The sequence below is a fragment of the Salmo salar genome, chromosome ssa03 (genome assembly GCF_905237065.1).
Source record: "Salmo salar chromosome ssa03, Ssal_v3.1, whole genome shotgun sequence".
Lineage (NCBI taxonomy): Eukaryota > Metazoa > Chordata > Actinopteri > Salmoniformes > Salmonidae > Salmo > Salmo salar.
In genome coordinates this window covers 17318491-17346100 of record NC_059444.1, presented here as the reverse complement: position 1 = coordinate 17346100, position 27610 = coordinate 17318491, and the positions used below count along the sequence as shown (strand labels likewise).

Genomic DNA, 27610 nt, shown 5'->3' with positions numbered 1-27610 from the left:
CCATCGGGTTCTTGATCACCTCCCTGACCAAGGCCCTTCTCCCCTGACTGCTCAGTTTGGCCTGGAGGCCAGCTCTAGGAAGAGTCTTGGTGGTTCCAAACTACTTCCATTTAAGAATGATGGAGGCCATTGTGTTCTAGGGGACTTTCAATGCTGCAGAAATGTTTTGGTTACCTTCCCCAGATCTGTGCCTTGACACAATGTTGCCTCACCGCTCTACGGACAATTGCTTCGACCTCATGGCTTGGTTTTTGCTCTGAAATGCACTGTCAACTGTGGGACCTTATAGACAGTTGTGTGACTTTCCAAATCATGTCCAATCAATTTAGTTTACCACAGGGGGACTCCAATCAAGTTGTAGAAACATCTCAAGGATGATCAACGGAAACAGGATGCACCTGATCTCAATTTTTCAGTCTCATAGCAAAGGGTCTGAATACTTATGTAAATAAGGTATTTCTGTTTTTTATTTTTAATACATTTGCAAAAAATTCTAAAAACTTTTTCGCTGTGTTATTATGGGGTTTTATGTGTAGACTGATGAGGGAAAATAGTAATTTCATCAATTTTAGAGTAGGGCTGTAATGTAAGAGAATGTGGAAAAAGTCAAGGGGTCTGAATACTTGCTGAATGCACTGTAAAATACCGTCACACCATTACCACCAGCTAGGCCATAGTGTACTACAGGCAGACTGGAGATCATTGCATTGTTTAAACACTTTCAGGTGTTTTCATTCCCTCTCTCCTTTCTTTCTTTTCTTTCTTTATCCAAAATGGGTCTGAAGAGAAGCAGAGAAGCAGCGTGGCAATGTGAAAGCAGGGTAATTGTGTCTTGGATGGAATAAGAGAGGCCTGCTGAGTGAAGAGTGGGGGGATGTGGCACTCCCTGCTCAATCCAAGCCATCTCCAAAACCCTGAGTACAGATTGCCTCTGAAATGGATTTCTCTGACAGACAGCTCTATATCTTTGAGGAGTGGATGATCTATCTGGTGTATGATTTAAATGTGGTGTGTTACACTTTGTCATTATCAAAGCCTGTGTGTTAGAAAGTCTTTGTATTCTTCCATTTGCAATGCATTGTTAAAGCTAGCTAGGCATAACTAACCATTTTAAAATGACAACACATCTTAGTTGACAAATTAGGGTTCTGGTTCTACGACCAATAGTTGATGTGTAAACACACACAAAATACAGCCCAAGTCTTTATCTTTGCCTGGCCACCACAGAGGGAATCCTGCCTTGCTAATCAAGAGGAATTGTCTATTGATTAAGGGGAGCTTAGTTGTGGAGAGGACATTATTCTCCTGGAGGAGAGAAGAGGACGTTCAGAGTCAGACAATTAGAGGGGAATGGAATAATTGAAGAGTAAACATCGAAGTGTCCAGGGATCAGATTGAGCCGTACACTCCAAAGGCATTGCAATTAAGATTGAATAAATATCCTCTAATTTGTTTGGTGTTATAGAGATTTAAAAAAATGGTGGACATGATTAACATGATAAAATCACATCAGCTGTCACATATTTCAAATTGTTTGTTTATTGTTTGTCATGTTGTTTTCGATCCATAAGATTTTACAGATTGTCTGGGTTTTCAACATGTCACAAAAAAATATACAATCAATTAACAAAAATGTCTGATTAGAAAATGATGTTCAAAATGTCATAAACTGAATGAACAGATTGTCAAAAGCATGCCCATTTGTACTGCAAAACACACTGCCTGACTAACAGTGCAGATTCATAAGTAGTGCTGCTAAAGTAATGCTCCTTATAAAACAGTTACAAAAAAAAACTTAATTGAGTTAATTGTCTGACTGTCAGCTACAGGGCTCCCCTAGTGGTAGGATCTAATTATGACAGTTATGAATCTAATGATAGATTCATTAGAGGCTGGAGCAGACCTTCTGTTTTTAGCCTCAGATGATAGGAACATTAGATGCATAGCAGATTCAAGAGATGTCATTATAGGGACATTTTGAGAGCAACTTCAATTCTTCCATTTATTTAATTTGATATAATCTAATGCAACCAAACATAAACTCTTTGGCCAATTTGATAAGCCAACGGTCCAACGGCCAAAAAATTCAACAGCATGATTCAGCAGAAACTGACTGTCACAATAAGACTGTAATGCAGACCTCATTGATTTCCACCAGTGTAAGCTAAGAGAGGGACGTTTCCCCACGTCATTCAAGCGTAATGACTCTTCTCGATGTGTAAATCGTTTTGCATGAAAACGCATTGGGGAATGAGTCGGGGAGTGATTTTACTGGGCTTGTAGAATTGATCTTCAGAGGGAGGGTCTGCATGGCGCTAGGATGTGGAATAATGACATGTGCCAGGACAGTTTCTCTGCATATTGTTGATATTTACTCTGTGATCAAAAACAACTAGCTCTCTGTCACGGAGTTACAGGGTTGTACTGATACACAGCACTGAGGTAGAATCAAAATATTTTTGTTAAAATTCAGTTGCTCTCACATAGTTTCTCCTTCTCCCAATATATTCTCTTTTACTCTCAATGAGGTATCCACAGGCAACATGGTCATCTTGACATCTCTGGGAAGTAGCTCTTAGGCCAGAAACTGTGTTCGCACAAAATCTATATGTATGCAAGCTAAATGTTGCGTATTTGTAGGACCAAAGCAAATCTCCATTACTGCACCAGGCAAGGCATCAGTACAAAACACAACTCCCTAAAGTGAAAATGAGCCTGTTTCACCCTGAAGCCTAAATGAATTAATTGAAGAAAATATTAAGTAATCAGACTGGTAGAGTCGACACAACAGAAAACACAACATTCAGTAGAATGGGTAATCAAATCATATTACAGTAATTACAACAATATGATATAGCCTACTGCGAAAAAACATAATGGGAGAGGTAACTGTAAAAGCGCAATAAGCTTCTACCTCTCTCTCTCACTCTCCCTGTCTTTCTGTCTTTGCTGCTAGCATCCACAGGGGTTGGGCAGAGCTGAAAGCCCAGTAAAGTAATTAGGTTACGTTAATCTTTCTAGTTGCTTAATAAATGGTCCTGGATATGGAAACCAGGCAGTCATCCTGGCTCTACTTTGGCTCATGCAGCGGGACGTTAGCTCCTTTAGCTCCTCCAAGTCAGTGTTGAGAGGACTCTCCTCAACTACGCGTATTCTTAAGCAATAACAACGTGATCCGTATTATCCACCCAAGAATACCCGTCACCGAAGAGAGTCACAGAGAAGGAGGGGGTAGGAAGAGAAGAGTCATTGGGGACAGTAGCAGGGGAACTCAGAGGTCCTCAATAGTAGTGTGAGCCTGAGTGATGTCATGTTCTCTATGAGTTGAGTGATTGATTGAAGATGGCATGCTGCCCGGGGATGGGGCAGGTGATGCCCTCCATGTCAGATGTGTTCTGCAAACAGAAATGAAGACACTGTGCATTTGTGAACTGGTGCTGTGATGGGAGAGGTGTGTGTGTTTGTATGTGTGTGTGTATGTGAGTATGCATGTGCACGCACATTTGCGTGTCTGTATGTGTCAGTGTGTGTGTTTGTGTGTCTGTGTGTGTGTGTGTCTGTGTGTGTGTGTGTGTGTCTGTGTGTGTGTGTGTGTGTGTGTGTGTGTGTGTGTGTGTGTGTGTGTGTGTGTGTGTGTGTGTGTGTGTGTGTGTGTGTGTGTGTGTGTGTGTGTGTGTGTGTGTGTGTGTGTGTGTGTAGGGAGGGGGAACTAGAAAGTTGGTGTCTCGTTAGTGGAGCGCTTACCTGCAGGCACCAATCAGACCTTTCCTCTCCTCCGAATTCCCTTTATTCCATTGCATTCTACTGTGGGCTATCCGCTTTTACTGATGCAAATTCAGGCATAATGAGCGCCCTGAAACAAAAAGAAAATACTAGTTAGATAAACAAACACATGAATAATCAAATAAGTAAATAAACTGGATAAATGAGAGTGGGTTTGCTATGGAAACCATGGCCTTCCAAGCCCACCTTTAACATCACGATTACCAGCCTCTTTCATAGTCAACTGTGTTCTAGCCCCACAACATTCAAGTACACACACACACACACACACACACACACACACACACACACACACACACACACACACACACACACACACACACACACACACACACACACACACACACACACACACACACACACACACACACACACACACACACACACACACACACACACACACACACTCACACAAACAAACGCGCACACACACACACACACCCATATTGCACAAAAGACAGTCATAGAGGAAAAATCCATTAGCAGCGGGAGGCAAAATACAGATGGTTTGAAAAAAAGGGAGTAAAAAGCGAAGGCCCTGCATTGAAGGCTGTCAGGAACAGGAACAATGACTGTTATTAGAGCTCTCATTTTCTCTGTGTGTGTGTGTGTGTGTGTGTGTGTGTGTGTGTGTGTGTGTGTGTGTGTGTGTGTGTGTGTGTGTGTCTGTGTGTGTGTGCGTGTGCGTGTGTGTGTGTGTGTGTGTGTGTGCGTGTGTGTGTGTGTTTTACAATTTACCGTGTGAATGGAATTCACTCAGTCTATGTCTGCTCCTATGATTTGACAGTGCACAGCATGTTTTTATGGATTTAATAAAAATGTTCTGTTTTTGACAAGGATCATTACTGTTACTGATCATTACTGAGTGGATGTTTTTTCCTTGATCAAAGGGGATGCATTTTATGGTATTGTTATATGTTTGCCACATTGTATTGGAAAATTGGAGTATGATCATGCACCTCTTGTCTCTGTTGAAAAAAGAGAGAAAGAGTTGGCAATTTTAACATTTATGATTGAATAAATAATAATATTATATTTAAGTATGTTCTGAAAAAAAATCCTTACCATTAAGTGTAAAACTAAACCACAGGACATGGTTGTGGGAGAGTGAACTTAACTGACTAAAACACCATATTAACACTATTGCATATTACCTTACCTGTAATTTTGACCAGTTCATACAAAAACACATACAAACACACAAAAAAATCACTCAAATAATTATTTAAAGTAAAAAGAAATCTGCAGCTTTAAAATTAAAAACATTAAAGATCTTTCCCATTAAGTCATTTGGCAATTGTGCTGTATAAATAAATACAAATGTCTATTGATCATTAGGTTCTTCTACCTAAGAACAGCAATAGCTAATCAAACTCAAACACAGTCCTATGCTCCATTGAACACAGAAGCACAGAAACACTGCAAATATAGAAGCCACCTTCCACAGAGACAGCATTAAAAACCTGAGATAGCGACAGATGCCCCATCAAACTGTCACACAGGCCATCTTATTCAATTAACCCTTTTTGGTCATCTTGCTCAAACAACCCAAAAGCAAACCTATAAGGGAACTGAGTGGGCTCTATCTACTCGAGCATAACATTGATTCACAGAATTCACCTAACACTGAAGAAGCTATATTACTAACACAGACCTATACTGCTCTCTGCCTTGTCTTACCCCAGTGCAGTGTTCACACTAGGGTTGATGGCTTCCAACCACAGCCCTTCTAGTGAGACAACACAGAGAAACAGAAAGCAGAAAGAGGAGAAGCAGATTTTAGCATCACCTCTGCTCCGCTGCAGCCTCACTAGCTAAGTGGAGGAGAAAAGGCTATACCGACACGCCTAATGCCCAAACGCATATTTCATTTCAGAATGTTTGAAAACCTAGAAGGGTCAGGGTCAGGGTTAAGGGTTATGATCAGTTTAAGATATTTGCTAATCAATTTAAGCGTCAACTGTGTCCTTATAGTCTCTCCCAGCCATCTACATCTCTACCAGGGCATAGCAGGGACATAGCGAAGACAGAGAGAAGACAGAGTAAAGTAAGAGAGAATGTAGAGTGAAGACAGAAGACAGAAGACAGAGAGAATGCAGAAGACAGAGAGAAGACAGAGAGAAGACAAAAGACAGAGAGAAGGCAGAGAGAAGGCAGAGAGAAGGCAGAGAGAAGGCAGAGAGAAGGCAGAGAGAAGACAGAGAGAAGACAGAGAGAAGGCAGAGAGAAGACAGAGAGAAGGCAGAGAGAAGGCAGAGAGAAGACAGAGAGAAGACAGAGAGAAGGCAGAATTCCAATACAACAGAACAGACAACCTGGATTACGACTCAGGGACTATTCTTTGATATATTTCTTGGGCATCATATTTTACGTATTAAATGTAACCCTCCTACAAGAACCCAAAGACAGCTAGGGGGATACTAGAAAGAGAGAGATAAAAAAGAAAGAGGTGCCACAAAAAGATGGAAAATGGAGAGATAATGACAGAGAGGGAAGAAAAAGACATAAAAGGAGAGCTGTCAATTCAGAGATCTCTGTCTTTCTCCAGATCTTTTTAACTGCACCTGTCTGGTGTATGTGACAACGAAACAAAAAAAATAAAACATTTAATCATTCTCTCACTCACACACACACACACACACACACACACACACACACACACACACACACACACACACACACGCACACACACACGCACGCACACACACACACACACACACACACACACACACACACACACACACACACACACACACACACACATGACAGAAGCTCCCTGACAGGTTGCTTCACCCGTCAAGCAGTGATTGCCATTTAATTGCAGAATGAAGAATCCCATGAATATGTTAATGGCGAACCACCATAGAAATCCACCAAACAGGACCCCGACAATGACAAGATTACACACATCGGCATTATGGATACATCATGCTTCACTCTGACAGAAATATATTAAAAAAAAAAAAAAAATCCCCTTAAAAGGATTTATCATAGAATTCCGACAAAGGGAATACAAGGGAAAGTCAGGGGGGAATCTGGCTGAATCCCCCGTCAGCTGAAGTAGGCTTACCGTTTAATTCCTGTTCCTCCTGAGAGAGAGATTCCCTCCCACTGTGCACAAAGCCGAGGAGTCAGTCGTCTGACGTTCGCCTCGCCTGTGAGGAGAAGACTGTGATCGTTAAGGCTGCAGCTGCTGCCGACACTGCCATGCTGTCCCGGTCAATGCTTGATTAATGTGGGTTACTGTGCTAGTGAGAGCAGGGAGCACTGAGGAGAGAGTACAAGGAAAATAGTGCTGCTACTGCCGTCGCCGGTGCAGTGAAACAGCCGTTACCCCCCCCCGTATACCTTCACCCTCAGCCTCTGTGCTGGACGCCACAGCCCCAAAGTACCAAAGACTCACAGAGTCTTTCAGTCAAACAGTCAGTAAGCCAACCGCCCAGCCAGCCAGTCCTTCCAGTCCTGGAGATGCATTCTTCCAGGTGGTAGAGAATGCAGGCACAGCTCACTCGTTGAGGAAAAAAATATGTAAAAAAGGAAGATAGGAAAGCCAATGATCGGAGCCTGTTGTTGTACTCGCCAAGGCAAACAAACTCATGGGCGGATGGCGAGGGACTGAAAGACTGAAGGAGAGTCAGCGAGAGAGGAGGAGAGCAGGAGAGAGAGAGCAGGAGAGCAAGAGAGAGAGAGAGCAATAAAACGTCCAACCACAGGGCTTCTAGGAGCAGAGGACTGTCATTTGTTCTGAGGAGAAGGTAGGGAGTGAGAGAGAGAAAGAGAGAGAGAGAGAGTGAGAGGGGAAAAGGAGGAGGAGTGGAGAAGAGAGTACTTAGATTTGAGCAGCACCACAGTGAGTGTTGAATCGGTGGCATCTAATGGTGTATTAATTGAGGGAGATCTGACGTGTCCGCCTTGCAGTTTTGCATTGGTGACATCCCATCAGGGAGACCAAGGCGCTCTGGAGACCAGGGCTAAAACACAACCCAGGGGAGTGGCTACATGTCCACGGCAGGCAAGTACACAGATGGGCCTCTGGGGGTGCCTGAGCACCTGCCTATTTGCCCTCCTATGAGAAACATGCCCTTTCAGATTGGTAGCATTTTTTTATTCATATATTTTATTTTGATCTCCTGCTCAGTAAAGAATTGTTCATCAACAACTACCTTATTTCTTATTTTGGACAATTGGACAATTCCCACTCCTCTGCCCCCAAGCGAGCGCTGCACAAGCAGAAGCTACCATGTCTAGCGATATTATGACTAGTGGCTACTGGCTACTTTTTGAGTTGCATGTCATCTCTCCTGGTCAGGGACAGGGAAGGGTTTAATTGGACTGTTTTTAGTAGGACCTACGAAGCAGATATTAGCAGCAGAACGATAAATAACAGGTAAAGACAAGTTACATTGTTACAGCATAGGTAACAGTTACATAATTTACATTCGCTTGGATCAGCTGATAGCCCTCCCCAATTTCCCCCTTTCTGTAAGCAGTAGGCTAGGTAACTCGGGAGGTTCACTTTTAGCACCTGCCCCACCAAAGATTTGTGCAAGGCCCTGGTCAACAGTATTGGTGGACTGAAGGCAAATAGATCAATGTGATATCTCGTTTATTAACAGCAACTGAGAGTAACCCATCTTTGAAGTGATGCGGAGTGTATGACGCTAAATTATCTGAGCTTGGAATTGTATGAAACTCAAGGACCGCGGACTGGATTTGAGTCCATTCAATCCGTCCTGCGAGTGGTTGGAGTTAAAACAAAACCCCCAAAAATGTCAGTGAAAAAAACTCTCAGTCAACATTTTAAATGACTGAAACCAAATGGAAACTGTCCAGAAATGATAATGGACGTACATTTATGCTCTCTTCACTCTGCACAGTTTGCTAACAGTCATTGAAACAAAAGATAGACAGTCAGGGAGCATCGGAAATTTCAAAAGTAATGGATGGAGAACTATTTTTTAGGTTCCTCGGTGAAGACCGAATGCGGCCTGTGGGGAAAATTAGTTTGACACCCCTGATATATCAAGACTTGTGAGAGCAGGGAAACGTGTGGCAAGGCGGCATTTGCCAGAGCACCTTTGATTTAGTTTAATAAAATATTTTGACTTAAAGCGTTAAAAACAGGTGCAAAGTCCTGTTTTTTAGAACGATTTGCCTCATGATTTGTCAACTCATGGATACTTTCTCTGTCCTTCACATCGGCGTGCTGCTGCAGGCTCTTTGCATGTCTTGACCAATCAGATTCACGGAAATCGCAGGTTGAGCAGGCCGGGCACAAAGCGCAAAGCACAAGGCAACCTGTCCACTTTCCCCCGGTATTTATTTAGCAAGCTTGAAAACACATCACTCCTGACAGACACAAGCAAAAATGTAGCAGCCTATACACCTTAACATTAGCCATCTTACATGCTGCATTGCATGGAAACAATACTATTGTTCAGTCTGATCAACTTTAGGCTAATAACAGCAGCTGCATAGCCTAGCCTACCATGCACCCTGTCCGTCTGGCCAGAGTAAAGGAAGCGGTAACATTGTGTATTTATAGCCCATTTGATATATGTGAGAGAATATGAATGGGATCAAAGTTGAATGGGATCAAACTTGGGTTCTATTCAAACTTGGGCTGACTAGGCTACCTGGACTTTTGCAATCCAAAATTAGTAACTGGAATTAATCAATAAACACAATAGCTGACATAGACTGGGAGTTAAAGAGATTATCCGGTACTTTTGTATACTTTTTAGCCAGTAGTTCTGAAAGTAGCACTCACGAGCCAAAAGTAGTCCTCAGAAATTGCATACTACGTCACAAAAGTGCAGATATGTGCACCATGTCATTGCTCTCTCTCTTTCTGCTGTGACCACTAAGCTGTTGGGCCCTGCAACCTCATGGGATAACGCTGAACACTCAAAAGTGAGTAGCTGTAGGTCACTTGAATTGCTAGGGGGCTGGCCCACATGGGTTGAAATGTAGGGAAAATCGCACAGCAAACCTTCAAGAAAACATATGCTTTCAAACTAGGGATTTTGTGGATAATTGGGATAATTGAGATAATTGAGACAGTAATTCTACTTATAGATACATTGACACATCCAGCCCAAAACGGGAGGTTTAAAAAAGACTTAGTAGTCACCAAACTTCTGGAGCATGTCTTTAATTTGCATCAGGCCTACAGTTGCATACGGCAGGACTACACCATGCAAACCTGCATAAAGCAAGCTCAGCCCTCTGAGTTATATTGTCCAAATGTTGATTTCTCTGTGTCTGTCAGAGGAGGCTGGTGGGAGGAGGACGGGATCATTTCAATGGCTGGAATGGATGCAGTGGAATGGAGTCAAATACGTTGTTTCCATGTGTTTGATGTGTTTGGTGTTTCTATTCCATTCCAGCCATTACGATGACCCCATACTCCTATACCCCCCCCCCCCTAGTCCTTCTTTAAAATATAATTCATATGAACAAGTACAGGGTTGCTGCAGTTTGAGGCCAGGATTTTTTTTTAAACCATGTGACCTGATTAGAAAAACTCTGGTCCTACCATAGCCCATATTAAACCTTTTCACGTCATAGCATATAAGGTCCGGAGTTTTACCTTGTTAGGTTACCAGATCAGGAAAAACATTTTTTTTTCCTGCCACACCACTCTGGGAACTGCCACCTTGTGTGAGAGTCAAGTTGACATTCACCTAAGATATGAGGGATATTAAGGGAACATATAATTACTAGTAGAAAGCTGTGATATAATTTATGTTGGGTGGATGTGAAGACATTGTCATTTCAAAAGTAATTTGAACTCCATTCGGTGAGAGTGACTTTCAAAGGCTGACATTTTTTATCATTCCAGGTTGAAATAATTCAAAACTGTAGGTTAATTGTTAGATGTAAGATTGTTAATGTAAAGAGGTGCTCCCTGTATCAAATGTACATACAGTATAGGCTACAAAGCATTTGTATTAATATATGAAACATGACCCTTTACATTTACAATGGCTCCATATTAAATGCAAGAATGTCTTGCATTTCTCTTGACTTGATCTGACGTACAGTTGAACTTCCAATATCCACCGCAAAGCAAGCAAAAATGATTCAAACACCTTGCGGCCCAAAGGAGATAGATTACCTTGACTAAAGTGGCTCCTGATCATATTACAAAACGTATTTTTATTGTTATTGGTACACTTCTACTGCTGCAATATTTCCATGTACTCCACAGTGATATTTCAAGAGTCACATCTTTACACATAAAAGAGCTATTGTTTGAATAAATCATTGAAATATTTAATAAAGCTTTACTAAACCCATATCTCAGGGGAGGTCGGGAGCTACATGAGCAAATAAATGTCAAAGGCGTGTGCTCTCACTTTATATGGAATAATCTTTTTTACTTTTTGGTTAAATTCTTATATATATATAAAAAAAAAAAGACATTGCTTGTAATCTGATAGAGGCAGATCGCTGCACCAAAGCAGTGTTTTAACTCTGACAATTTCCATGATAAATAGTATATAATAAAACAAACGTAGTGGTGGCGCTCAGAGAAGACAAAGGGGAATAAACTTGTTTCCTGTTGGATGGAAATCTACTGACCCCTATTGGTCGGTTCCATAGGTACTTCCTCCTCATTAGAATATAATTGATTGGGGAAGTAAGACATTGTAATGATGACCATATGAAAGACAACGTAAAATTGATTTAATTAACTTTTACCCCAATAAAGTTACATATTTATACATCTTATAATTTATATAGCACAGTAAAGCACTCCATTATGAATTAAGAATGGCCAGCCACCAAACACTCACCACATACGCTGCTGCTACTGTCTATTATCAATCCTGTTGCCTAATCACTTTACCCCTACCTATATGTACTGTACATAGCTACCTCAGTTACCTCGTACCCCTGCATATCGACTCGGTACGGGTACTCCCTGTATATAGCCATGTTATTTTTACTCTTTATTTGTATTCATTATTCACTGTGTATATTCTATTGCTCGTGGTACTATTTCACTTTTTTATCTAATCTTTAACTCTGCATTGTTGGAATTGGACCCACAAGTAAACATTTCACTGTTAGTCAACACCTGTTGTCTACAAAATATGTGACAAATAACATTTTATTTTATTAAGAAGTAGTGGTTTGTAGCCTTGCCATAATAATAAAACACAAATTATACTGACTACAGCTGACCATAGCTGACTACAGTGGACTACAGCTGACTAAAGGAGAATGGTTAATGATACTACTAGTGTATAAAGATTTCTGACAGAATTATAGGAAAAATGGCTGAGGTATACAATAAACACTGTCTCTCTCTCTCTCTCTCTCTCAATCTTCCTCTCTATCTCACCGCCCCGCCACCCACCCACCCTGTAGCTGAGCTGACACAGTGGGTGTGGAGAGGAGGTCCTGGAAATGGCCCAACCTGTCAGATTAAAGGGAGTCGGAAGGGAACGGGAAGCTTTTCCACATCTCTCTCTCCTTTTCGCTTTTCATTACCCAGCTATACATGCTAATGATGCTCTCTCTCATGCAAATCACCAGATAGTTTGGAGAGGGGCATGTGGCTGCCGCCGCTGGGACAGCTCTGTTTATGTATAGTCTAACAGAGCAATGGGGATTGGTTGACATGAGGGAGCAAATTAAACACACGAGTTGAATCGTAAACACTCACACACATGCATGTACGCACACACAAACGTCATACACACGCATACACACGAGTACATGCATACACTCACAAACACAAACACAAACACAAACACACACACAAACACAAACATAAACCTAACAGAGAATCAGGCCTTGAATACACTGAGAATGTTCTGTTTGATATCGTGCTAAAACAAAGTAGGAACATTCTCAAATAAAGTATTCACCAATTCTCAGAGAAAGTGTCACTGCCTCTGTCCCCAATGCTGTTCTTTGTCTATAATGTAGCTGTTTTTGTCAGGAGTCTCCTGCTTTTTCCATTAGTATTTTCTTTTGCCAAAACACCAAAGAAATCCACCAAAGTTGGTCTCAGGGCACTTCATCATGTGAATGGTTTTAGGCCACATGTTGTGGAACTGTATCTGTATCTCTGGGCACTTAAAGAAGCCCTCGCGAACTTCTGTAGAATTTCAGCCAGTAGTTTTGAAAGTGGTGCTCATTAACCAAAATGGGTCCCCATTTTTTGTATACTACATCATCCACTTGTGTACTACGTCATCCATTCCGTGTAATATGTTACGAATCCAATTTGTGCAATATGTTTAAGAATGTACTGTGTTTAAGATCCCAGAATGCATCTTTAACCTCTATGGGCCATTCCTTATGGTACGTTTTGGTCCTACACTGTCATGGTGCAGAGACCTGATGCTTATTAACATGTATTTGGGAGGTACCTAGTCTTTATTAATCAGACCTCTGATCAAGTCCTTCAGTGACAAGAAGCAGATCTGAAAGACTGTAAATGGGGCAATGGACTGTGGATCTGATCAATACATACACCACCGGTCAAACATTTTAGAACACTTACTCATTCAAGGGTTTTTCTTTATTTTGACTATTTTCTACATTGTAGAATAATAGTGAAGACATCAAAACTATGAAATAACACATATGGAATCATTTAGTAACCAAAAAAGTGTTAAAGAAATCAACATACATTTTGTATTTGAGATTCTTCAAATAGCCACCTTTTGCCTTGATGACAGATTTGCACACTTTTGGCATTCTCTCAACCAGCTTCACCTGGAATGCTTTTCCAACAATCTTGAAGGAGTTCCCACATATGCTGAGCACTTGTTGACTGTTTTTCCTTCACTCTGCGGCCCGACTCATCCCAAACCATCTCAATTTGGTTGATTGTGGAGGCCATGTCATCTGATGCAGCACTCCATCACTCTCCTTGTTGGTCAAACAGCCCTTACACCGCCTGGAGGTGTGATGGGTCATTGTCCGGTTGAAAAACAAATGATAGTCTCACTAAGTGCAAACCAGATTGGATGGCGTATTGCTGCAGAATGCTGTGGTAGCCATGCTGGTTAAGTGTGCTTTAAATTCTAAAAATATAACAGACAGTGTCACCAGCAAAGCACCCCCACACCATAGCACAACCTCCTCCATTCTTTACGGTGGGAAATACACATGTGGAGATCATCCGTTCACCCACACCGCGTCTCACAAAGACACGGCGGTTGGAACCAAAAATCTCCAATTTGGACTCCAGACCAAAGGACAAATTTCCACCAGTCTAATGTCCATTGATCATGTTTCTTGGCTGAAGCAAGTCTCTTCTTCTTATTGGTGTCCTTTAGTAGTGGTTTCTTTGCAGCAATTCGGCCATGAAAGCCTGGGTCACTCAGTCTCCTCTGAACAGTGGATGTTGAGATGTGGCTGTTACTTGAACTCTGTGAAGCATCTATTTGGGCTGCAATTTCTGAGGCTAGTAACTCTAATGAACTTATCCTCTGCATTCCTTCCATTCCTGTGGCAGTCCTCATGAGAGCCAATTTCATCATAGCGCTTGATGGTTTTTGCTACTGCACTTGAAGAAACTTTCAAAGTTCTTGAAATGTTCCATATTGACTGACCTTCATGTCTTAAAGTAAACAAGGACTGTTGTTTCTCTTTGCTTATTTGAGCTGTTCTTGCCATAATATGGACTTGGTCTTTTATCAAATATGGCGATCTTATGTATACCACCTCTACCTTGTCACAACACAACTGATTGGCTCAAACACATTAAGAAGGAAAGAAATTCCACAAATTAACTTTTAAGAAGGCACAACTGTTAATTGAAATGCATTCCAGGTGACTGCCTCATGTAGCTGGTTGAGAGAGTGTGCAAAGCTGTCATCAAGGCAAAGGGTAGCTACTTGAAGAATCTCAAATATAAAATATATTTTGAGTTATTTAACACTTTTTTGGTTACTACATGATTCCATATGCGTTATTTCAAAGTTTTGATGTCTTCACCATTATTCCAGAATGTAGAAAATAGTAAAAATAAAGAAAAACTCTTGAATGAATAGGTGTTCTAAAACTTTTGAGCAGTAGTGTACAGTCATGACTATTTCCTATCACAACACACACTCACGTACAGACACACACACAACACACACACACACAACACACACACACAACACACACACACACACACACACACACACACACACACACACACACACACACACACACACACACACACACACACACACACACACGCAACACACACTGTGAACACAGTATCCTTTACTCTTATTCTAGTGTGGAGGTGTTTTCATCAAGCTGTCAATGGGGTTTAACTTCTCTAGGCTTGGGGGCACTATTTTCACATCCGGATGAAAAGTGTGCCCAAAGTAAACTGCCTGCTACTCAGGCCCAGAAGCTAGGATATGCATAGATTTGGATAGAAAACACTCTAAAATTTCTAAAACTGTTTGAATAATGTCTGTGAGTATAACAGAACTGATTTGGCAGGCGAAACCCCGAGCACAATCCATCCAGGGATTTTATTTTGGAGGTCAATCTGTTTTCCATTGGATTCCTATGGTAAACCCGTTTTAATAGAAATATGCTTGCAGTTCCTATAGCTTCCACTAGATGTCAACAGTCTTTAGAAATTGGTTGATGTTTTTCTTTAGAGAAATCAAGAAGTACGGCTGTCCAGAACGAGGGTCCAGCCTAGGGCTCTCTAATGTTTTGATGCGCACGACCTGGAACGCGCTTTCTTTGTTTTCATCCGGTATTGAACACAGTTTATCCCGTCTTAAATTGTATTGATTATTTACGTTAAAAGTACCTAAAATTGTATTAGGAAAGTTGTTTGAAATGTTTGGATCAAGATTACAGGTAACTTATAAGATATTTTGTAGTCATATTGCGCGAGTTGGAACCGATGTGTTTTTTTTATCAAACGCGTCAAATAAATGGACATTTTGGAGATATAACGATGGAATTAATCGAACAAAAGGACCATTTGTGTTGTTTATGGGACATATTGGAGTGCCAACAGAAGAAGTTCTTCAAAGGTAAGGCTTGAATTAAATCGTTATTTCTGACTTTTGTGTCGCGACTGGCGGGATGAAATATGATTGTCTGTGTTTGTTTGATGGGGTGCTATCCTCAGATAATAGCATGGTTTGCTTTCACCGTAAAGCCTTTTTGAAATCTGACACGGTGGCTAGATTAACAAGAAGTTCAGCTTTAATTTGGTGTGTTGCACATGTGAATGTATGAAAGTTAAATATTTGTAATAATTATTTTTGAATTTGACGCTCTGCCATTTCACCGGATGTTGTCAAATCGATCCCGTTAACGGGATTTGAGCCATAAGAAGTTTTAATGTCTGAAATGTTTCTCTCAGGCAACATCCCATGAATAAACCTCCTTATCAATGTTGAAAGTGATTGATAAAAGACTCCAGTAGCACTCCCCACAGACCCACCTTACAATCCACACTTACAGTTAATCTGCATTGCATTGCAGCAGAAACACGCCCAGTCAAGCTGAAAGAGTGTGTGCCGATGTACCAAATAATGTTACAAATATGAGCTCTTGATTGGGCACCACTTCAGCATGAGCTCCCCAGCGGCGGGGTGGCAGTGCCCTAGCAGACAGTAGCTGATGGGCTGTTGACACGTTCTCATTAAATCAAGCTCATGTCGCTTTCTGACCCTCAGCGGCCCAGCCCCACCACACTGGCATAGCCAGAAATTTGTTGGTGGGTGGGCCTGTAGAAATTTGGATGCTCCAAAGCAGCTCACTTCCTGCAATGTTACACATTCTACCATGGGGCAGAGAAGAAAATGTGCAGTTTTCAAATAAATGCTTCTCTTCCTAGCTAAAAAAGTACAGTAGTATCTAACAATTCACAACAATACACAAATCTAAAAGCAAAATAATGGAATTAAGAAACATGTAAATATTAGGACGAGCAATGACGGAGTGGCATTGACTAAAATACAGTAGAATACAATACAGTATATACATCTGAGATGAGTAAAGCAGTATGTAAACATTATTAAAGTGACTAGTGTTCCATTATTAAAGTGGCCAGTGATTCCATTTCTATGTATATAGGGCAGAAGCCTCCAAGGTGCAGGTTTGAGTAACCGGGTGGTAGCCGGCTAGTGATGGCTATTTAAAAGTCTGATGGCCTTAAGATAGAAGCTGTTTTTCAGTCTCTCGGTCCCAGCTTTGATGCACCTGTACTGACCTCGCTTTCTGATGATAATTTAGTGAACAGGCCGTGGCTCGGGTGGCTGTTGTCCTTGATGATATTTTTGGCCTTCCTGTGACATCGGGTGCTGTACGTGTCCTGGAGGGCAGGCAGTGTACCCCCGGTGATGCGTTGGGCAGACCGCACCACCCTCTGGTGGCAGTCTGCCCAACGCATCACCGGGGGCACACTGCCTATGAAGTGGAGGTGTTGTTTCCTACCTTCACCCCCTGGGTGCGGCCCATCATGGAGTCCACAACCCAGTTGCACAGGGCGGGGTTCAGACCCAGGGCCCAAAGCTTAATGATGAGCTTGGAGGGTACTATGGTGTTGAAGGCTGAGCTATAGTCAATGAACAGCATTCGGATGTAGGTATTCTTCTTGTCCAGATGGGATAGGGTAGTGTGCAGTGCGATGGCGATTGCGTCGTCTATTGATCTATTGGGGCGGGTCTATGGTGTCAGGTAAGGTAGAGGTGATGTGATTCTTAACTAGCCTCTCAAAGCACTTCATGATGACAGAAGTGAGTGCTACGGAGCGAAAGACATTTAGTTCTGTTACCTTTGCTTTCTTGGGTACAGGAACAATGGTGGACATCTTGAAGCAAGTGGGGACAGCAGACTGGGATAGGGAGGGATTGAATATGTCCGTAAACACTCCAGCCACCTGGTCTGCTCATGCTCTGAGGACGTGGCTAGGGATGCCGTCTGGGCCGGCAGCCTTGAGAGGGTTTAACACTCTTACATCACTTACTCACGTTGGCCACAAAGAACGAGAGGCCACAGTCCTTGGGAGTGGGCCATGTCGGTGGCACTGTGTTTTCCTCAAAGCTTGCGAAGAAGGTGTTTAGTTTGTCTGGGAGCAAGACGTTGGTGTCCGCGATGTGGCTCGTTTTCCCTTTGCAATCCGTGATTGTCTGTAGACCCTGCCACATACGTCTTGTGTCTGAGTCGTTGAATTGCGACTCCACTTTGTCTCTGTGCTGATGTTTTGCCTGTTTGATTGCCTTATGGAGGGAATAACAACACTGTTTGTATTCGGCCATATTCCCAGTCACCTTGCCATGGTTAAATGCCGTGGTTCGCACTTTCAGTTTTGCCTGAATCTATCCACGGTTTCTGGTTTGGGTAAGTTTTAATAGTCACCGTGGGAACAACATCCCTTATACACTTCCTGATGAACTCAGTCACCGTGTCCATGTATACGTCAATGTTATTCTCAGAGGCTACATATCCCAGTCCGCATAATCAAAACAATCTTGAAGCATGGATTCCGATTGGTCAGACCAGTGTTGAGTAGACCTTAGCACGGGTACTTCCTGTTTGAGTTTCTGCCTATAAGAAGGGAGGAGCAAAATGGAGTCGTGATCTGATTTGCCGAAGGGAGGGCATGGGAGTGCCTTGTAGGCATCTCGAAAAGGCGAGTAGCAGTGGTCTAGTGTTTTTCCTATGCGAGTACTACAGTCAACGTGTTGATAGAACTTCAGTAGTGTTTTCCTCAAATTTGCTTTGTTAAAATCCCCAGCTGCAATAAATGCGGCCTCAGAATATGTGCTTTCCAGTTTGTATAAAGTCCAGTGTAGTTGCTTGAGGGCCGTCGTGGTCTCGGCTTGAGAGGAAATATACATGACTGTAACTATAACCGAAGATTATTATTTTGGGAGGTAATACTCTCAGAAAATCAGCAAAGCACAGACAGTACAGAACTATCCTGAAATAATGCTACCGTTCATATTTCATCCTATTCAGTCCACTACCTCCCTTTAGCCTACTCTAGTGAAACTCAAATGGCTTTGGCGAGACATTTTGTCAGTAAGCACAGTAATGACCAAGAGGCAGTGTCAGGGCTGGATGAACAAATCAGTTATTTTTTGGGGAACTCAGTCAGGTTCTCAACTTACTGTTTCATTAGAATAGTAGGATACAGTAGTTGCAATTTCGAAATGTTGTTGTGCATCAGCAGTTTTTCTCTTGTTATGTCAATCACTGACAGTCACTCAATTAGCCCCCCCCCCCATTGATTTTGTTAGTCACTCTCACTCAGATATCATTAACATGGCATAAGTAATGGCAACATGTGTAGAATTGCAGGTAATTAGCTTTAAAACTACAAAAATTACTCTCCACCCCATAGCAAAATGTGTAGAATTGCAGAAAACTCTTTCAAGAGGGGGGGCGACTAAAGTGTTTTGCCCGCGAGGTGGGGGGGCCCCCAACCAAATCTCGCATAGGGCCCCCAAAGGGCTAGGGCTGGCCCTGAATCAGTGACCCAACCAGGACAGGGCCCCCCGGTTACCCACATGGGCTCCCTACCTCCTCTCCTTCCCTCATTTGATGATTAGCAGAGCGGCAGTAGGCTATCTACACTCATTGAGAGCAGGCTTCTGTGGTTGGCGGTTGCAGTATAAAAATAACAAATATATACATTTCCATTTTTCTCTGCTTCAAGTGCCCCCTACAGGCTTGGGGGCTTACATTTTAGTAGACACTCTTATCCAGAGCAATTAGAGTTAAGTGCCTTGCTCAAGGGCACATTGGCAAATTTTTCACCTAATCAGCGATTCAAACCAGCGACCTTTCAGTTACTGACCCAATGCTCTTAACCGCTAGGCTACCTGCCACAGGCCCTGCATTAATCAGGCCCTGGGCAGTATGTTGGATTGGACTCCAGCCAGGCTAGATTTCAACCAACAGTGTAGGTACATCTCCGTAATATGGCCCCCTCAACCTGCTGGCATTTGGAGTGATTTCCCTTGGACCAAAATCAAATAATGCTTTATTAGGACTGTCCCTGTAAATGGCTACATAACCCATCATTAAACTATTATTTCCAATGAGATTGATTTCTCTATCGACCCCGAGAAGGTAAGGGTCATTGTGCTAAAATACCAATACGGTTGAAAAAAGGCTATTTTAGACCTGAACAGGAATTATTGATGAGGAAGTGGTTGGTGGTGGCTGAATGATTTGTTACAGTTGGGAGAGAGAGATGGGAGAAGGGAGAGAGGGGGAAGGACAGAGGGTAGAGAGAGGTAGAGGGGGGAAGAAGGGAAGGAGGGGAGAGAGAGGAAGGGGAGGCAGAAGGGAGGGGAGAGAGAGGAGAGGGTAGAGCATGGAAGAATGGAGGGAGGGAGGGAGGGAGGGAGGGAGGGAGGGAGGGAGGGAGGGAGGGAGGGAGGGAGGGAGGGAGGGAGGGAGGGAGGGAGGGAGGGAGGGAGGGAGGGAGGGGGAAATGGATCGAGACATTCACAGACAGAATTAGGAAAATTTAAATAGAGAGATTTAAGACAAAGACGAAAATAGAGAGAGACAGACACAGAGACAGGGGCAGAAACAGAGGCAGAAACAGAGACAGAGACAGAGACAGAGACAGAGACAAATAGAGTGTGGATGATGATTATTTGCACACTGATAATGAAGCAGGTCTTTTGAATGTTGGTTTATCTAAGCAGTTCTCAACAAATTATGTACTTGCGGTACAAAGGCTATTTCCATGATAGATTGTTAATAGTAATGCTACCAAACCTTTACTATAGACCAATGGCCTGGATGGAAGACAGAAACATCCCATGTCTGCCAGACTGTGCCAGTACTCTGCCCACTCAGCAGGAACAGATAGGAGCTCCCCACCCAGCATGGTCTCATAGACTAGACGTAACATAGTAAATGATACAAAATAATGTAAAATTAACACATTTACAGAAAGACCTGTGTAAAGACCAATTTACAAAGGAGGAACTTTTTGAGGTAATTAAATATTTTCAGTCTGGAAAAACACCAGGGCTTGATGGTATACCAGTAGACTTTTTTGATGTGCTCAAAGATCCATTTTTAGAATGTTTTAATTATTCCTATAAAAATGGTAGACTTTCAGGTACTCATCAAGAAGGTCTGATTCCATTACTACTGGAACAGGACCCAAGTGGTAAGTATAAAGATCCAGTCCATTTAAAAAACAACAGACCTCTTACACTTCAATGTTGTGATGTGAAAATCCTGGCGAAATCCATAGCACATAGAATAAAAAAGGTTTTACCAGATATTGTTCATCCTAATCAGACTAGTTTTTTACATGAATGACATATTGGAGATAATATACTTCAATTACTTGAAACAATTTAACATTATGAAACATCAAAGATACCAGGCCTGGTCTTCATAGCAGATCTTGAAAAGGCATTTGATAAAGTACGACCAGAATTTATATATAAATGCCTAGATTACTTAAATTTTGGTATATCTCTTATACAATGGGTTAAAGTTATGTACAGCACCCCAGGTATAAATTAGTAAATAATGGTTACTTTACAGAAAGTATTGAGCTTTTAAGAGGAGTAAAACAAGGCTGTCTATTGTCTTCATGTCTATTTATTATGGCCATTGAAATGCTAGCTATTAAAATGAGATCTAACAAGAACATCAAGGGGTTAGAAATCCAGGGGATAAAAACAAAAGTGTCAATGTATGCCGATGACTCAAGTTATTTTCTTAAGTCTGCAATCTGGATCCCTGCACAGTCTCATTGAAGATCTTGATCACTTTTCTAGCCTGTCTGGACTAAAACCACATTAGTGTACCATATTACGTACTGGATCGTTAAAAGACACAGTGTTTACACTACCTTGTAGTTTACCAATAAAATAGGCTGATGGTGAAGTAGACATACTTGGTATTCATATCTCAAAAATATAAATGAACTTGGTTGCAAAATAAATGGGAATAGATTTTCGATGTACCGATTACATGGCACATGGTTTATGAACTGTTACAAAAAACAACACTGACATATCAAGTTTTTCAATTTAAATTATTATACAAAAGTCTTGCCACCAACAGAATGCTATATATATGGGGCATATAACAATTTCAGCTCTGTAGACTTACTTTACTGACATTTTTGTCCCCATGGGGAAATTTTGTTGCAGTGTCATGTACACGTTTTAAGTGGCGTTTAAATACACAACAAATTCACAGTACGACTTTCAGAACATGTACATGCCAATAAAAAGAGACTAGCCTGCTGGCCCTTCTGTCTCTTTGCAGCGAAGAAACAGAATCACTAGATAATTTATTCTGGTATTGCCCCTATGTAACTTGTTTTTGGTCACAGGTTCAGGAATGGTTAAAAAATCACAACATTCACTTAAAATTAACCTTACAAATAGCAGTGTTGGGCGATTTAGAAATCCATAGTCGTAGGAAAGGTTTTCATCTTTGGCTCTCAATTTGTGCATACTATACAATTGGAAAGGTTCAAAATGTATGTAAAACATCACAGCACAATTGAAAAATATATGGCACATGGAAACCAAGGTCTATGTGTCACGGATCCCCCTGGTACTTCTGCTCATTCTGTTCACCAGTTCCGGAGGTCGACGTCACCTTCTAGGCTGCACTGAACTGTGTCATTACGCACACCTGGTTCCAATTCCTCACTGATTGTATTTGTATGAATGTGCCCTTTGTTTCCCCATTGGGCTGTCATTTATTGTTCCCATGTCCATTGGTCGTGTGAGTACATATGCGTTGTCGCAGCCTGTGCAGCGTGTTTTGTGCATTGTGCATTACGGGTTTCTTCCTGTGTCGTTTTTAGAGGTTTGCCCTCACTCCTTTGTTTGGGTACATCCCAGTGTTTTGTATACATGTTTGTTTTGGGTGTATTAAAAACCCAGATGTATCCCTGCGCCTGTCTCCAAATCCTTTATACCAGCGGTACACCATGGTGATTTACATTTACATTAACATCATTTAGCAGATGCTTATCCACAGCGACTTACAAATTGGTGCATTCACCTTATGATACGTGGAATGGGCTGACAGTGGCTGAGGGATGGGATTAAGGAGTTTATGTTCAGTCATTTATTATTGTTATGTGATTGATGTGTATAAAAGTACCATGAACAGTTGAAGTCAGAAGTTTACAAGCACTTAGGTTGGAGTCATTAAAACTAGTTTTTCAACCACTCCACACATGTCTTGTTAACAAACAGATTATTTCACTTATAATTCACTGTATCACAATTCCAGTGGGTCAGATGTTTACATACACTAAGTTGACTGTGTCTATAAACAGCTTGGAATATTCCAGAAAATAATGTAATGGCTTTAGAAGCTTCTGATAGGCTAATTGACATAATTTGGTTCAATTTGAGGTGTACCTATAGATGTATTTCAAGGCCTACCTTCAAACTCAGTGCCTCTTTGCTTGGCATCATGGGAAAATCAAAAGAAATCAGCCAAGACCTCAGAAAAAAACTGTAGACCTCCACAAGTCTGGTTCATCCTTGGGAGCAATTTCCAAATGCCTGAAGGTACCACGTTCATCTGTACGAACAATAATACGCAAGTATAAACACCATGGGACCACGCAGCCGTCATACCGCTCAGGAAGGAGACGCGTTCTGTCTCCTAGAGATGAACGTACTTTGGTGCAAAAACTGCAAATCAATCCCAGAACAACAGCAATGGACCTTGTGAAGATGCTGGAGGAAACAGGTACAAAAGTATCTATATCCACAGTCAAACGAGCCTTATATCAACATAACCTGAAAGGCTGCTCAGCAAGGAAGAAGCCACTGCTCCAAAACCATCATAAAAAAGCCAGACTAAATTTTGCAACTGCACATGGGGACAAAGATTGTACTTTTTGGAGAAATATCCTCTGGTCTGATGAAACAAAAATATAACTGTTTGGCCATAATGACCATTGTTATGTTTGGAGGAAAAAGTGGTACGCTTGCAAGCCGAAGAACACCATCCCAACCATGAAGCAGGGGGGTGCTTTGCTGCAGGAGGGACTGGTCCACTTCACAAAATAGATGGCATCACGAGGAAGAAAAATTATGTGGATATATTGAAGCAACATCTCAAGACATCAGTCAGGAAGTTAAATCTTGGTCACAAATGGGTCTTCCAAATGGACAATGACCCCAAGCATACTTCCAAAGTTGTGGAAAAATGGCTTAAGGACAACAAAGTCAAGGTATTGGAGTGGCCATCACAAAGCCCTGACCTCAATCCTATAGAAAATTTGTGGACAGAACTGAAAAAGCGTGTGCGAGCAAGGAGGCCTACAAACCTGACTCAGTTACACCAGCTCTGTCAGGAGGAATGGGCCAAAATTCACCCAACTTATTGTGGGAAGCTTGTGGAAGGCTACCCAAAATGTTTGACCTAAGTTAAACAATTTAAAGGCAATGCTACCAAATACTAATTCAGTGTATGTAAACTTCTGACCCACTGGGAATGTGATGAAAGAAATTAAAGCTGAAATAAATCATTCTCTCTACTATTATTCTGACATTTCACATTCTTAAAATAAAGTGGTGATCCTAACTGACCTAAGACAGGGAATTTTTCCTAGGATTAAACGTCAGGAATTGCAAAAAACTGAGTTTAAATGTATTTGGCTAAGGTGTATGTAAACTTCCGACATTAACTGTAGTTAAATAAGGGTTAAATATATATATTTTTTTAAATAAGCTGGCTGATACAGTGGTTGATATGCTGGTTGATACGCTGGCTCTGCTAATGACTGAGCCATGTCATCCCCTGGTGACTAATACACGGCTGGTGAATGGAGCCACTGTTATAATGGATGGATCATTTTTCTCACCAATGTTAATGTTGGGTAATGTATGGTTGTACAGACCTATGACTGCATTAGCAGTTAAAAGGGCGTAAAATAGAGTGTGTCTATATTAGGAAGACCACCTGGTAGACACATTGCACTTCGATAAACAACATTAGCATTCAATAGGTGTAGGAGTCGGAGTGTTTCCGTTATTAATGTTATTTTTCATGACGATACTTTTTGTACCCTTCACCTTAAAAGTCGCTGGATGTACTTTTGAATAAGTCCTCTGACTCCCAAGCATTTGAAAGGATTTGGATGTGCTAACACGCTAAATCAATGTCTTGAATCTGAAAACAGACTATAGAGATCATTGTTGCAGACCTTGTTCTTCCATCTCTTTGAGTAATAATCCTTGTTGCCATGGACAATGGCCCCAAACATACTTCCAAAGTTGTGGCAAAATGGCTTAAGGACAACAAAGTCAAGGTATTTGAGTCGCCATCACAAAGCCCTGACCTCAAGCCTATAGAAAATGTGTGGGCAGAACTGAAAAAGTATGTGCGAGCAAGGAGGCCTACAAACCTGACTCAGTTACACCAGCTCTGTCAGGAGGAATGGGCCAAAATTCACCCAATTTATTGTGGGAAGCTTGTGGAAGGCTACGCAAAAATTTTGACCCAAGTTAAACAATTTAAAGGCAATGCTACCAAATACTAATTCAGTGTATGTAAACTTCTGAACCACTGGGTACATGATGAAATAAATAAAAGCTGAAATAAATCATTATCTATTATTATTCTGACATTTCACGTTTTAAAATAAAGTGGGGATCCTAACTGATCTAAGACCGGGGATTTTTACTAGGATTAAATGTCAGGAATTGTGAATAACTGAGTTTAAATCTATTTGGCTAAGGTGTATATAAACGTCTGACTTCAACTGTAGTTAAAATGTGTATGCTAAGTGAATAGGATTTTGGTAAAGAATAATCTGAAATGCTCTGAGACCAGGTTTCCCTACCAGTGCCAGATAGGGCGCCGGGCGGTGATTGATCCACTTTGTTTTATCATCTCTAATTAAACATTCACACCCCCAGGCTTCTTCCCATCACCAAATTCAATTTCCTCACAATTTCAGTCCCAAACGCTGAGAAATCTCTGTTAGTGGCAATAAACAGAACAGTGTAATGAGTAAATAGGATAAAACGTCTCATTTACAATATCACTGCTGACTTGATCATTTATATTGGTGAGATTATTGAGAGGAAAGAGGGTGAGGGAAATGGGAGAGGGCTGCAGGGAGCGTAAACACTGCACACTGATTTAGCAGAGTAACCCAACTCATACACTACATACGTACATTAATACCATTCATATTCCACATACTGTACACTGCTATTTGGCACTGCTGACATCTATTATCAACTTCTCATGCCTTTTGTGTACCAACTGCCATGCTGCCCTAGAGTTTGGGATCTGAATTTGATCACTTTTTTGTTGCTTCTTTGTCACTAGCACCACAGAAAATGCAGATGAGCTTCATGATTTACATAAATTCACTGAAAAGCCACACTAACACACAGTTATATTAACAGTTTTGCACTTTTCATGTAGGCTACTTTTGGACAGCTAATAGCATTATAGACTACATGTTCAAATACTGTTGCTGCAGGATTATTTTGCTGTGACATTATAGGTCAAATTAAGATCCTACATCTGTATATCTTAAAAAATATCAAAGAGAATGCCAGCAACTCGCACAGTGTAATTAAAATCAATAGTGGACATGGTCTCATTTGATTTTCCTACAGGTCTCTAACCCGCTTCCATTATTCATTGTCAAGCATGATATTTTACAAACACCATGCATCCAATGGAGGCAAGACAGCTTTTCAATTCAAGGCCAATATACAATAATTCATAAACGGCTGTTATAAATCAAATATATTGGAGTGGAGACTGCAAGTTCAACTTGTCTGTCTATTGTGCTGATTCCCGGGTACAATCACTTTCCAGTCCATATCCCAAAATAATAGGGATAGATTGACAAGGGTAGTTTTTCTCTAACTCTAATATAGCTAGGCCTACTGTAGATTATAAAGTGTAGTATCGCATGGATAGATGACAGAATATATGTAATATATATGTAACATTACATGTGTAATACTAAATACTATATGTCAATTTAAACTGATAATCTGTTAATGTCCTTTTCTAACTGCTCATCACTAAGCAGGGGTGTGGCACTGGCAGTAGGCCTGTATAGAATCCCCTATAGAGCACCACCATTCAATACATCAATATGTACAAGATGACAGCATTCAAGGCAATCACTGAACATCTCTATTTACATTAATGAGCATTTCCCACCATGGAACCAGAGACAAACCAGTCACCATTGCTCCAAGCTACTAAATACCTGTCATTCATGACCTCAGGACCAGTCAGGACGGTCCAAAGACCAATCACTAAGAACTGTAGGACATTAGAAAACCCCACGCTTCCGAACCTTAATGAACTGCCAATCGGATTTAATGTCACTTTCTGATGATGGTAGAATGTAAAGACATACATTTCCTGACAATGTTTTTATTAACCACTAACCCTAAACTACCAACAAATAGCTAATGTATAGTACTTCCTCATCTGTTTTGATGATATATAGTCAATTTTGTCCTTTCTGGCAAGGCCATTAAGTGATTTTCACTTAAAGTTCAGCCACAATCTTCTGCCATCACTAGGCAAACATGATGCTGCCTGATTATCCTAACCAATCATCTTCTCCCACAACCGCCCTGGAACATTTCTCTGTCCTTTTTCCTTCACAATGACAGGCTGCATAACCAAAGGTCACGGGAGTGGCTGCTTTGGCGTTAATTAAGTAAAATGGACAAATGTCAGAGCAGCAAAGGTTAACACCTAATCTCCTCTTATTGTCTCACCCACATCAGCCCACCGAGTGCCGAACGCCGGGCTATATCAACATGTTTACATTTTCGTTTATCTTTAGGGTTATGATTCCCTTGCCTGGCTACACAGACTC

At 41.4% G+C, this 27610-nt stretch overlaps 1 long non-coding RNA gene across 1 annotated transcript; it reads right to left on the bottom strand.

The window, feature by feature from the left end:
- Nucleotides 1-1521: 1521 nt before the first annotated feature.
- LOC106599134 (uncharacterized) lies at nucleotides 1522-7106 on the bottom strand. Its single transcript, XR_001327365.2, has 3 exons — nucleotides 6854-7106; nucleotides 3745-3853; nucleotides 1522-3395 (listed from the first exon to the last, which is right to left on the bottom strand). It is a non-coding gene; the product is annotated as an uncharacterized lncRNA (long non-coding RNA).
- Nucleotides 7107-27610: the final 20504 nt, after the last annotated feature.